Source organism: Lissotriton vulgaris, chromosome 1_2 (assembly GCF_964263255.1).
Source record: "Lissotriton vulgaris chromosome 1_2, aLisVul1.2, whole genome shotgun sequence".
In the NCBI taxonomy this organism is placed as follows: domain Eukaryota; kingdom Metazoa; phylum Chordata; class Amphibia; order Caudata; family Salamandridae; genus Lissotriton; species Lissotriton vulgaris.
The window spans coordinates 100,514,953-100,528,623 of record NC_141686.1 but is presented as its reverse complement, the minus strand read 5'-3'; the positions used below and the strand labels follow the sequence as shown (position 1 = coordinate 100,528,623).

The 13,671-nt window shown below is 42.7% G+C and overlaps 7 non-coding genes across 7 annotated transcripts; all 7 read left to right on the top strand.

Annotated features, from left to right (window-relative positions):
• Positions 1–1,372: 1,372 nt before the first annotated feature.
• Positions 1,373–1,672, top strand: LOC147734132 (signal recognition particle RNA). Its single transcript, XR_015308291.1, has one exon.
• A 1,598-nt stretch (positions 1,673–3,270) lies between these two features.
• LOC147734131 (signal recognition particle RNA) lies at positions 3,271–3,570 on the top strand. Its single transcript, XR_015307895.1, has one exon.
• Positions 3,571–5,167: 1,597 nt separating this feature from the next.
• Positions 5,168–5,467, top strand: LOC147734130 (signal recognition particle RNA). The gene has a single exon (XR_015308290.1).
• A 1,598-nt stretch (positions 5,468–7,065) lies between these two features.
• Positions 7,066–7,365, top strand: LOC147734129 (signal recognition particle RNA). Its single transcript, XR_015308091.1, has one exon.
• A 1,598-nt stretch (positions 7,366–8,963) lies between these two features.
• On the top strand, positions 8,964–9,263 carry LOC147734128 (signal recognition particle RNA). Its single transcript, XR_015308101.1, has one exon.
• A 1,598-nt stretch (positions 9,264–10,861) lies between these two features.
• On the top strand, positions 10,862–11,161 carry LOC147734127 (signal recognition particle RNA). The gene has a single exon (XR_015308122.1).
• A 1,598-nt stretch (positions 11,162–12,759) lies between these two features.
• Positions 12,760–13,059, top strand: LOC147734126 (signal recognition particle RNA). Its single transcript, XR_015308259.1, has one exon.
• The last annotated feature ends 612 nt before the right edge of the window (positions 13,060–13,671 follow it).

The window sequence follows — 13,671 nt, the reverse complement described above, 5'->3', positions numbered from 1 at the left end:
GATGGCTGTGTGATTTTCTGCAAGAATGACTGAAATGCATTCTTCATTTTAGAGCACCTGTAGGATTAAATTGATCTGTCAAGTACAAAAGTATCCTTAGAAGAGCAACTTTGAAATGCATTTGCTGGGTCTTCTGCTGCATTCCTACGTCCAGCTCTAATTCATTTTTTGATTAGCCCTCATTCAATTCCATATATGAATGAGAAGGAGAAATAAGAGGGCCCTTCGCTCTTTGAGAGAAACATGAAAAGACTGAGAACTGTGCAACTCCCAAACATTGGAGCCTTCGGCCTTACTCCAGCCAACTCTTGCGGTTTAATACTTTTAAATCTTGATGTTGTTTAACAATACCAGCAGAAGGGATCAGGTTGACAGGCGCTGCAGTTCTCCAGTATGGGGCTGTCCAGATCATTACTCAATCTACCTTGCATTGGCACAGTATAAAATACGTCATGAAGTCTCCTATGAAAAGGTATACAAATCTGTTTGAATCACTTTTGTTAGTCAGGGGGACCCATTCGCTGGAAGGGGCAGGGAGGACAAAAATAGCTCATTGGTATAGAACACTGAATTAGCAGCTGATTTTGAGGTGGGAGAAGATCGAGTAATCCAACCGGACCTCAATAAACGGTTTCTTAGTATGCAGTAGCCCGCAACCACTTCTAACCCAAAAGCGTAATCTCATCCTTTTGCAGAATCAGGCAAGCTTTCACCTGCTCAAGCTGAACTGACATTGGTCTTCTTGGCCAGCAAGAGTTACTCTCTTGAAGCTGTTGAGGCTAGAGAACAGAATGACGCATATTCATTCTTTATAATAACTCTTCTAGCCCTCCCACTGCATACCACTTTATAACTTCCAATGTGGCAGATGTCTTCCATCATTGTGACCCTTGCTGCTTTTCTCAACATTGGCTGGCTCGGCATAACAAGAAGGGATGGATGGCTACAGAAGAGCCTGAATTGTGCCTGTAAGGTTCTACAGGGAGTCACTGGCAGATAATGAGAAACTCAGCCCTAAGTTGGCTCTTCTCCCTCACTTTCTTTCTCCTCTCTCCCTCTACCTATCTCTCACTCACTAAATACTAGTATCTATATTGTATTCACATCCCCTTCACAAACTTTCTGACCCTACTTCCTCTCTCCCTTAAATCAGTTCAACCCTCTTCTTTTCCTTTAGGAAACTCCACATCTTTTTAAAGGCCCTTCCCATATTCACACTGCTTCTTGATAAGACATTATTTTCCTTTCTTTGCAGGATAGTGAAATAGATTTTCTTGAAATACGGTTGGCATACCATCAATTCATTACACCGTACTTTATCATTATCCTTACTTAAGCAATGCATTTCATCATTAGGACATGTGCTGTGTTTGCCGGGCATGGTGGCGTGTGCCTGTTGTCCTAGCTACTTGGGAGGCTGAGTCTTGTGGATTGCTTGAGCTCAGGGGTTCTGGGCTGCACTCAGCTGTGTTGATCAGGTGTCCATGCTACGTTGGGTATCAATATGGTGTTCTAGAGGGAGCTCTAGAATTTCAGGTTGTGTATTGAGAGGTGCACCAACCCAGGCTGGAAACAGAGCAGGCCAAAGCTTCCATGCCCATCGGTAGCAGGACAGCACCTGAGAGCAGTAGGTGTAACACAGCTTGAGCAAAATAGTGAGACCTAGCCTCTCTTTTTTTGAATCAAATGTGAACGTTTTGATTTTTACAAGATGGTAATGAATTATTTTTCCAAAACCAAATCTTTGTTTTTCTTTCGATATTTTTGCAGGAAGTACAATGAACATTTGAATAGGGCCGGGCATTCTAGCATAGCAGACAATTCTCCAGAATTGACACATATTGCAACAACAAGCTAGCAGGTGGAGAGGACGGAAAACTCTGTGCAGCCTAGAATAGATGGCTGTGTGATTTTCTGCAAGAATGACTGAAATGCATTCTTCATTTTAGAGCACCTGTAGGATTAAATTGATCTGTCAAGTACAAAAGTATCCTTAGAAGAGCAACTTTGAAATGCATTTGCTGGGTCTTCTGCTGCATTCCTACGTCCAGCTCTAATTCATTTTTTGATTAGCCCTCATTCAATTCCATATATGAATGAGAAGGAGAAATAAGAGGGCCCTTCGCTCTTTGAGAGAAACATGAAAAGACTGAGAACTGTGCAACTCCCAAACATTGGAGCCTTCGGCCTTACTCCAGCCAACTCTTGCGGTTTAATACTTTTAAATCTTGATGTTGTTTAACAATACCAGCAGAAGGGATCAGGTTGACAGGCGCTGCAGTTCTCCAGTATGGGGCTGTCCAGATCATTACTGAATCTACCTTGCATTGGCACAGTATAAAATACGTCATGAAGTCTCCTATGAAAAGGTGTACAAATCTGTTTGAATCACTTTTGTTAGTCAGGGGGACCCATTCGCTGGAAGGGGCAGGGAGGACAAAAATAGCTCATTGGTATAGAACACTGAATTAGCAGCTGATTTTGAGGTGGGAGAAGATCGAGTAATCCAACCGGACCTCAATAAATGGTTTCTTAGTATGCAGTAGCCCGCAACCACTTCTAACCCAAAAGCGTAATCTCATCCTTTTGCAGAATCAGGCAAGCTTTCACCTGCTCAAGCTGAACTGGCATTGGTCTTCTCGGCCAGCAAGAGTTCCTCTCTTGAAGCTGTTGAGGCTAGAGAACAGAATGATGCGTATTCATTCTTTATAATAACTCTTCTAGCCCTCCCACTCCATACCACTTTATAACTTCCAATGTTGCAGATGTCTTCCATCATTGTGACCCTTGCTACTTTTCTCAACATTGGCTGGCTCGGCATAACAAGAAGGGATGGATGGCTACAGGAGAGCCTGAATTGTGCCTGTAAGGTTCTACAGGGAGTCACTGGCAGATAATGAGAAACTCAGCCCTAAGTTGGCTCTTCTCTCTCACTTTCTTTCTCCTCTCTCCCTCTACCTATCTCTCACTCTCTAAATACTAGTATCTATATTGTATTCACATCCCCTTCACAAACTTTCTGACCCTACTTCCTCTCTCCCTTAAATCAGTTCAACCCTCTTCTTTTCCTTTAGGAAACTCCACATCTTTTTTAAAGGCCCTTCCCATATTCACACTGCTTCTTGATAAGACATTATTTTCCTTTCTTTGCAGGATAGTGAAATAGATTTTCTTGAAATACGGTTGGCATACCATCAATTCATTACACCGTACTTTATCATTATCCTTACTTAAGCAATGCATTTCATCATTAGGACATGTGCTGTGTTTGCCGGGCATGGTGGTGTGTGCCTGTTGTCCTAGCTACTTGGGAGGCTGAGGCTTGTGGATTGCTTGAGCTCAGGGGTTCTGGGCTGCACTCAGCTGTGTTGATCAGGTGTCCATGCTACGTTGGGTATCAATATGGTGTTCTAGAGGGAGCTCTAGAATTTCAGGTTGTGTAATGAGAGGTGCACCGACCCAGGCTGGAAACAGAGCAGGCCAAAGCTTCCATGCCCATCGGTAGCAGGACAGCACCTGAGAGCAGTAGGTGTAACACAGCTTGAGCAAAATAGTGAGACCTAGCCTCTCTTTTTTTGACTCAAATGTGAACGTTTTGATTTTTACAAGATGGTAATGAATTATTTTTCCAAAACCAAATCTTTGTTTTTCTTTTGATATTTTTGCAGGAAGTACAATGAACATTTGAATAGGGCTGGGCATTCTAGCATAGCAGACAATTCTCCAGAATTGCAACATATTGCAACAACAAGCTAGCAGGTGGAGAGGACGGAAAACTCTGTGCAGCCTAGAATAGATGGCTGTGTGATTTTCTGCAAGAATGACTGAAATGCATTCTTCATTTTAGAGCACCTGTAGGATTAAATTGATCTGTCAAGTACAAAAGTATCCTTAGAAGAGCAACTTTGAAATGCATTTGCTGGGTCTTCTGCTGCATTCCTACGTCCAGCTCTAATTCATTTTTTGATTAGCCCTCATTCAATTCCATATATGAATGAGAAGGAGAAATAAGAGGGCCCTTCGCTCTTTGAGAGAAACATGAAAAGACTGAGAACTGTGCAACTCCCAAACATTGGAGCCTTCGGCCTTACTCCAGCCAACTCTTGCGGTTTAATACTTTTAAATCTTGATGTTGTTTAACAATACCAGCAGAAGGGATCAGGTTGACAGGCGCTGCAGTTCTCCAGTATGGGGCTGTCCAGATCATTACTCAATCTACCTTGCATTGGCACAGTATAAAATACGTCATGAAGTCTCCTATGAAAAGGTATACAAATCTGTTTGAATCACTTTTGTTAGTCAGGGGGACCCATTCGCTGGAAGGGGCAGGGAGGACAAAAATAGCTCATTGGTATAGAACACTGAATTAGCAGCTGATTTTGAGGTGGGAGAAGATCGAGTAATCCAACCGGACCTCAATAAACGGTTTCTTAGTATGCAGTAGCCCGCAACCACTTCTAACCCAAAAGCGTAATCTCATCCTTTTGCAGAATCAGGCAAGCTTTCACCTGCTCAAGCTGAACTGACATTGGTCTTCTTGGCCAGCAAGAGTTACTCTCTTGAAGCTGTTGAGGCTAGAGAACAGAATGACGCATATTCATTCTTTATAATAACTCTTCTAGCCCTCCCACTGCATACCACTTTATAACTTCCAATGTGGCAGATGTCTTCCATCATTGTGACCCTTGCTGCTTTTCTCAACATTGGCTGGCTCGGCATAACAAGAAGGGATGGATGGCTACAGAAGAGCCTGAATTGTGCCTGTAAGGTTCTACAGGGAGTCACTGGCAGATAATGAGAAACTCAGCCCTAAGTTGGCTCTTCTCCCTCACTTTCTTTCTCCTCTCTCCCTCTACCTATCTCTCACTCACTAAATACTAGTATCTATATTGTATTCACATCCCCTTCACAAACTTTCTGACCCTACTTCCTCTCTCCCTTAAATCAGTTCAACCCTCTTCTTTTCCTTTAGGAAACTCCACATCTTTTTAAAGGCCCTTCCCATATTCACACTGCTTCTTGATAAGACATTATTTTCCTTTCTTTGCAGGATAGTGAAATAGATTTTCTTGAAATACGGTTGGCATACCATCAATTCATTACACCGTACTTTATCATTATCCTTACTTAAGCAATGCATTTCATCATTAGGACATGTGCTGTGTTTGCCGGGCATGGTGGCGTGTGCCTGTTGTCCTAGCTACTTGGGAGGCTGAGTCTTGTGGATTGCTTGAGCTCAGGGGTTCTGGGCTGCACTCAGCTGTGTTGATCAGGTGTCCATGCTACGTTGGGTATCAATATGGTGTTCTAGAGGGAGCTCTAGAATTTCAGGTTGTGTATTGAGAGGTGCACCAACCCAGGCTGGAAACAGAGCAGGCCAAAGCTTCCATGCCCATCGGTAGCAGGACAGCACCTGAGAGCAGTAGGTGTAACACAGCTTGAGCAAAATAGTGAGACCTAGCCTCTCTTTTTTTGAATCAAATGTGAACGTTTTGATTTTTACAAGATGGTAATGAATTATTTTTCCAAAACCAAATCTTTGTTTTTCTTTCGATATTTTTGCAGGAAGTACAATGAACATTTGAATAGGGCCGGGCATTCTAGCATAGCAGACAATTCTCCAGAATTGACACATATTGCAACAACAAGCTAGCAGGTGGAGAGGACGGAAAACTCTGTGCAGCCTAGAATAGATGGCTGTGTGATTTTCTGCAAGAATGACTGAAATGCATTCTTCATTTTAGAGCACCTGTAGGATTAAATTGATCTGTCAAGTACAAAAGTATCCTTAGAAGAGCAACTTTGAAATGCATTTGCTGGGTCTTCTGCTGCATTCCTACGTCCAGCTCTAATTCATTTTTTGATTAGCCCTCATTCAATTCCATATATGAATGAGAAGGAGAAATAAGAGGGCCCTTCGCTCTTTGAGAGAAACATGAAAAGACTGAGAACTGTGCAACTCCCAAACATTGGAGCCTTCGGCCTTACTCCAGCCAACTCTTGCGGTTTAATACTTTTAAATCTTGATGTTGTTTAACAATACCAGCAGAAGGGATCAGGTTGACAGGCGCTGCAGTTCTCCAGTATGGGGCTGTCCAGATCATTACTGAATCTACCTTGCATTGGCACAGTATAAAATACGTCATGAAGTCTCCTATGAAAAGGTGTACAAATCTGTTTGAATCACTTTTGTTAGTCAGGGGGACCCATTCGCTGGAAGGGGCAGGGAGGACAAAAATAGCTCATTGGTATAGAACACTGAATTAGCAGCTGATTTTGAGGTGGGAGAAGATCGAGTAATCCAACCGGACCTCAATAAATGGTTTCTTAGTATGCAGTAGCCCGCAACCACTTCTAACCCAAAAGCGTAATCTCATCCTTTTGCAGAATCAGGCAAGCTTTCACCTGCTCAAGCTGAACTGGCATTGGTCTTCTCGGCCAGCAAGAGTTCCTCTCTTGAAGCTGTTGAGGCTAGAGAACAGAATGATGCGTATTCATTCTTTATAATAACTCTTCTAGCCCTCCCACTCCATACCACTTTATAACTTCCAATGTTGCAGATGTCTTCCATCATTGTGACCCTTGCTACTTTTCTCAACATTGGCTGGCTCGGCATAACAAGAAGGGATGGATGGCTACAGGAGAGCCTGAATTGTGCCTGTAAGGTTCTACAGGGAGTCACTGGCAGATAATGAGAAACTCAGCCCTAAGTTGGCTCTTCTCTCTCACTTTCTTTCTCCTCTCTCCCTCTACCTATCTCTCACTCTCTAAATACTAGTATCTATATTGTATTCACATCCCCTTCACAAACTTTCTGACCCTACTTCCTCTCTCCCTTAAATCAGTTCAACCCTCTTCTTTTCCTTTAGGAAACTCCACATCTTTTTTAAAGGCCCTTCCCATATTCACACTGCTTCTTGATAAGACATTATTTTCCTTTCTTTGAAGGATAGTGAAATAGATTTTCTTGAAATACGGTTGGCATACCATCAATTCATTACACCGTACTTTATCATTATCCTTACTTAAGCAATGCATTTCATCATTAGGACATGTGCTGTGTTTGCAGGGCATGGTGGCGTGTGCCTGTTGTCCTAGCTACTTGGGAGGCTGAGGCTTGTGGATTGCTTGAGCTCAGGGGTTCTGGGCTGCACTCAGCTGTGTTGATCAGGTGTCCATGCTACGTTGGGTATCAATATGGTGTTCTAGAGGGAGCTCTAGAATTTCAGGTTGTGTAATGAGAGGTGCACCGACCCAGGCTGGAAACAGAGCAGGCCGAAATTTCCATGCCCATCGGTAGCAGGACAGCACCTGAGAGCAGTAGGTGTAACACAGCTTGAGCAAAATAGTGAGACCTAGCCTCTCTTTTTTTGACTCAAATGTGAACGTTTTGATTTTTACAAGATGGTAATGAATTATTTTTCCAAAACCAAATCTTTGTTTTTCTTTTGATATTTTTGCAGGAAGTATAATGAACATTTGAACTGGGCCTGGCATTCTAGCATAGCAGACAATTCTCCAGAATTGCGACATATTGCAACAACAAGCTAGCAGGTGGAGAGGACGGAAAACTCTGTGCAGCCTAGAATAGATGGCTGTGTGATTTTCTGCAAGAATGACTGAAATGCATTCTTCATTTTAGAGCACCTGTAGGATTAAATTGATCTGTCAAGTACAAAAGTATCCTTAGAAGAGCAACTTTGAAATGCATTTGCTGGGTCTTCTGCTGCATTCCTACGTCCAGCTCTAATTCATTTTTTGATTAGCCCTCATTCAATTCCATATATGAATGAGAAGGAGAAATAAGAGGGCCCTTCGCTCTTTGAGAGAAACATGAAAAGACTGAGAACTGTGCAACTCCCAAACATTGGAGCCTTCGGCCTTACTCCAGCCAACTCTTGCGGTTTAATACTTTTAAATCTTGATGTTGTTTAACAATACCAGCAGAAGGGATCAGGTTGACAGGCGCTGCAGTTCTCCAGTATGGGGCTGTCCAGATCATTACTGAATCTACCTTGCATTGGCACAGTATAAAATACGTCATGAAGTCTCCTATGAAAAGGTATACAAATCTGTTTGAATCACTTTTGTTAGTCAGGGGGACCCATTCGCTGGAAGGGGCAGGGAGGACAAAAATAGCTCATTGGTATAGAACACTGAATTAGCAGCTGATTTTGAGGTGGGAGAAGATCGAGTAATCCAACCGGACCTCAATAAACGGTTTCTTAGTATGCAGTAGCGCGCAACCACTTCTAACCCAAAAGCGTAATCTCATCCTTTTGCAGAATCAGGCAAGCTTTCACCTGCTCAAGCTGAACTGACATTGGTCTTCTCGGCCAGCAAGAGTTCCTCTCTTGAAGCTGTTGAGGCTAGAGAACAGAATGACGCGTATTCATTCTTTATAATAACTCTTCTAGCCCTCCCACTCCATACCACTTTATAACTTCCAATGTTGCAGATGTCTTCCATCATTGTGACCCTTGCTACTTTTCTCAACATTGGCTGGCTCGGCATAACAAGAAGGGATGGATGGCTACAGGAGAGCCTGAATTGTGCCTGTAAGGTTCTACAGGGAGTCACTGGCAGATAATGAGAAACTCAGCCCTAAGTTGGCTCTTCTCTCTCACTTTCTTTCTCCTCTCTCCCTCTACCTATCTCTCACTCTCTAAATACTAGTATCTATATTGTATTCACATCCCCTTCACAAACTTTCTGACCCTACTTCCTCTCTCCCTTAAATCAGTTCAACCCTCTTCTTTTCCTTTAGGAAACTCCACATCTTTTTTAAAGGCCCTTCCCATATTCACACTGCTTCTTGATAAGACATTATTTTCCTTTCTTTGCAGGATAGTGAAATAGATTTTCTTGAAATACGGTTGGCATACCATCAATTCATTACACCGTACTTTATCATTATCCTTACTTAAGCAATGCATTTCATCATTAGGACATGTGCTGTGTTTGCCGGGCATGGTGGCGAGTGCCTGTTGTCCTAGCTACTTGGGAGGCTGAGGCTTGTGGATTGCTTGAGCTCAGGGGTTCTGGGCTGCACTCAGCTGTGTTGATCAGGTGTCCATTCTACGTTGGGTATCAATATGGTGTTCTAGAGGGAGCTCTAGAATTTCAGGTTGTGTAATGAGAGGTGCACCGACCCAGGCTGGAAACAGAGCAGGCCAAAGCTTCCATGCCCATCGGTAGCAGGACAGCACCTGAGAGCAGTAGGTGTAACACAGCTTGAGCAAAATAGTGAGACCTAGCCTCTCTTTTTTTGACTCAAATGTGAACGTTTTGATTTTTACAAGATGGTAATGAATTATTTTTCCAAAACCAAATCTTTGTTTTTCTTTTGATATTTTTGCAGGAAGTACAATGAACATTTGAATAGGGCTGGGCATTCTAGCATAGCAGACAATTCTCCAGAATTGCAACATATTGCAACAACAAGCTAGCAGGTGGAGAGGACGGAAAACTCTGTGCAGCCTAGAATAGATGGCTGTGTGATTTTCTGCAAGAATGACTGAAATGCATTCTTCATTTTAGAGCACCTGTAGGATTAAATTGATCTGTCAAGTACAAAAGTATCCTTAGAAGAGCAACTTTGAAATGCATTTGCTGGGTCTTCTGCTGCATTCCTACGTCCAGCTCTAATTCATTTTTTGATTAGCCCTCATTCAATTCCATATATGAATGAGAAGGAGAAATAAGAGGGCCCTTCGCTCTTTGAGAGAAACATGAAAAGACTGAGAACTGTGCAACTCCCAAACATTGGAGCCTTCAGCCATACTCCAGCCAACTCTTGCGGTTTAATACTTTTAAATCTTGATGTTGTTTAACAATACCAGCAGAAGGGATCAGGTTGACAGGCGCTGCAGTTCTCCAGTATGGGGCTGTCCAGATCATTACTCAATCTACCTTGCATTGGCACAGTATAAAATACGTCATGAAGTCTCCTATGAAAAGGTATACAAATCTGTTTGAATCACTTTTGTTAGTCAGGGGGACCCATTCGCTGGAAGGGGCAGGGAGGACAAAAATAGCTCATTGGTATAGAACACTGAATTAGCAGCTGATTTTGAGGTGGGAGAAGATCGAATAAACCAACCGGACCTCAATAAACGGTTTCTTAGTATGCAGTAGCCCGCAACCACTTCTAACCCAAAAGCGTAATCTCATCCTTTTGCAGAATCAGGCAAGCTTTCACCTGCTCAAGCTGAACTGACATTGGTCTTCTTGGCCAGCAAGAGTTACTCTCTTGAAGCTGTTGAGGCTAGAGAACAGAATGACGCATATTCATTCTTTATAATAACTCTTCTAGCCCTCCCACTCCATACCACTTTATAACTTCCAATGTGGCAGATGTCTTCCATCATTGTGACCCTTGCTGCTTTTCTCAACATTGGCTGGCTCGGCATAACAAGAAGGGATGAATGGCTACAGGAGAGCCTGAATTGTGCCTGTAAGGTTCTACAGGGAGTCACTGGCAGATAATGAGAAACTCAGCCCTAAGTTGGCTCTTCTCCCTCACTTTCTTTCTCCTCTCTCCCTCTACCTATCTCTCACTCTCTAAATACTAGTATCTATATTGTATTCACATCCCCTTCACAAACTTTCTGACCCTACTTCCTCTCTCCCTTAAATCAGTTCAACCCTCTTCTTTTCCTTTAGGAAACTCCACATCTTTTTTAAAGGCCCTTCCCATATTCACACTGCTTCTTGATAAGACATTATTTTTCTTTCTTTGCAGGATAGTGAAATAGATTTTCTTTAAATACGGTTGGCATACCATCAATTCATTACACCGTACTTTATCATTATCCTTACTTAAGCAATGCATTTCATCATTAGGACATGTGCTGTGTTTGCCGGGCATGGTGGCGTGTGCCTGTTGTCCTAGCTACTTGGGAAGCTGAGGCTTGCGGATTGCTTGAGCTTAGGGGTTCTGGGCTGCACTCAGCTGTGTTGATCAGGTGTCCATGCTACGTTGGGTATCAATATGGTGTTCTAGAGGGAGCTCTAGAATTTCAGGTTGTGTAATGAGAGGTGCACCGACCCAGGCTGGAAACAGAGCAGGCCAAAGCTTCCATGCCCATCGGTAGCAGGACAGCACCTGAGAGCAGTAGGTGTAACACAGCTTGAGCAAAATAGTGAGACCTAGCCTCTAATTTTTTGACTCAAATGTGAACGTTTTGATTTTTACAAGATGGTAATGAATTATTTTTCCAAAACCAAATCTTTGTTTTTCTTTTGATATTTTTGCAGGAAGTACAATGAACATTTGAACTGGGCCGGGCATTCTAGCATAGCAGACAATTCTCCAGAATTGCAACATATTGCAACAACAAGCTAGCAGGTGGAGAGGACGGAAAACTCTGTGCAGCCTAGAATAGATGGCTGTGTGATTTTCTGCAAGAATGACTGAAATGCATTCTTCATTTTAGAGCACCTGTAGGATTAAATTGATCTGTCAAGTACAAAAGTATCCTTAGAAGAGCAACTTTGAAATGCATTTGCTGGGTCTTCTGCTGCATTCCTACGTCCAGCTCTAATTCATTTTTTGATTAGCCCTCATTCAATTCCATATATGAATGAGAAGGAGAAATAAGAGGGCCCTTCGCTCTTTGAGAGAAACATGAAAAGACTGAGAACTGTGCAACTCCCAAACATTGGAGCCTTCGGCCTTACTCCAGCCAACTCTTGCGGTTTAATACTTTTAAATCTTGATGTTGTTTAACAATACCAGCAGAAGGGATCAGGTTGACAGGTGCTGCAGTTCTCCAGTATGGGGCTGTCCAGATCATTACTCAATCTACCTTGCATTGGCACAGTATAAAATACGTCATGAAGTCTCCTATGAAAAGGTATACAAATCTGTTTGAATCACTTTTGTTAGTCAGGGGGACCCATTCGCTGGAAGGGGCAGGGAGGACAAAAATAGCTCATTGGTATAGAACACTGAATTAACAGCTGATTTTGAGGTGGGAGAAGATCGAGTAATCCAACCGGACCTCAATAAACGGTTTCTTAGTATGCAGTAGCCCGCAACCACTTCTAACCCAAAAGCGTAATCTCATCCTTTTGCAGAATCAGGCAAGCTTTTACCTGCTCAAGCTGAACTGACATTGGTCTTCTTGGCCAGCAAGAGTTACTCTATTGAAGCTGTTGAGGCTAGAGAACAGAATGACGCATATTCATTCTTTATAATAACTCTTCTAGCCCTCCCACTCCATACCACTTTATAACTTCCAATGTGGCAGATGTCTTGCATCATTGTGACCCTTGCTGCTTTTCTCGACATTGGCTGGCTCGGCATAACAAGAAGGGATGGATGGCTACAGGAGAGCCTGAATTGTGCCTGTAAGGTTCTACAGGGAGTCACTGGCAGATAATGAGAAACTCAGCCCTAAGTTGGCTCTTCTCCCTCACTTTCTTTCTCCTCTCTCCCTCTACTTATCTCTCACTCACTAAATACTAGTATCTATATTGTATTCACATCCCCTTCACAAACTTTCTGACCCTACTTCCTCTCTCCCTTAAATCAGTTCAACCCTCTTCTTTTCCTTTAGGAAACTCCACATCTTTTTTAAAGGCCCTTCCCATATTCACACTGCTTCTTGATAAGACATTATTTTCCTTTCTTTGAAGGATAGTGAAATAGATTTTCTTGAAATACGGTTGGCATACCATCAATTCATTACACCGTACTTTATCATTATCCTTACTTAAGCAATGCATTTCATCATTAGGACCTGTGCTGTGTTTGCCGGGCATGGTGGCGTGTGCCTGTTGTCCTAGCTACTTGGGAGGCTGAGGCTTGTGGATTGCATGAGCTCAGGGGTTCTGGGCTGCACTCAGCTGTGTTGATCAGGTGTCCATGCTACATTGGGTATCAATATGGTGTTCTAGAGGGAGCTCTAGAATTTCAGGTTGTGAAAAGAGAGGTGCACCGACCCAGGCTGGAAACAGAGCAGGCCAAAGCTTCCATGCCCATCGGTAGCAGGACAGCACCTGAGAGCAGTAGGTGTAACACAGCTTGAGCAAAATAGTGAGACCTAGCCTCTCTTTTTTTGACTCAAATGTGAACGTTTTGATTTTCACAAGATGGTAATGAATTATTTTTCCAAAACCAAATCTTTGTTTTTCTTTTGATATTTTTGCAGGAAGTACAATGAACATTTGAACTGGGCCGGGCATTCTAGCATAGCAGACAATTCTCCAGAATTGCGACATATTGCAACAACAAGCTAGCAGGTGGAGAGGACGGAAAACTCTGTGCAGCCTAGAATAGATGGCTGTGTGATTTTCTGCAAGGATGACTGAAATGCATTCTTCATTTTAGAGCACCTGTAGGATTAAATTGATCTGTCAAGTACAAAGGTATCCTTAGAAGAGTAACTTTGAAATGCGTTTGCTGGGTCTTCTGCTGCATTCCTACGTCCAGCTCTAATTCATTTTTTGATTAGCCCTCATTCAATTCCATATATGAATGAGAAGGAGAAATAAGAGGGCCCTTCGCTCTTTGAGAGAAACATGAAAAGACTGAGAACTGTGCAACTCCCAAACATTGGAGCCTTCGGCCATACTCCAGCCAACTCTTGCGGTTTAATACTTTTAAATCTTGATGTTGTTTAACAATACCAGCAGAAGGGATCAGGTTGACAGGCGCTGCAGTTC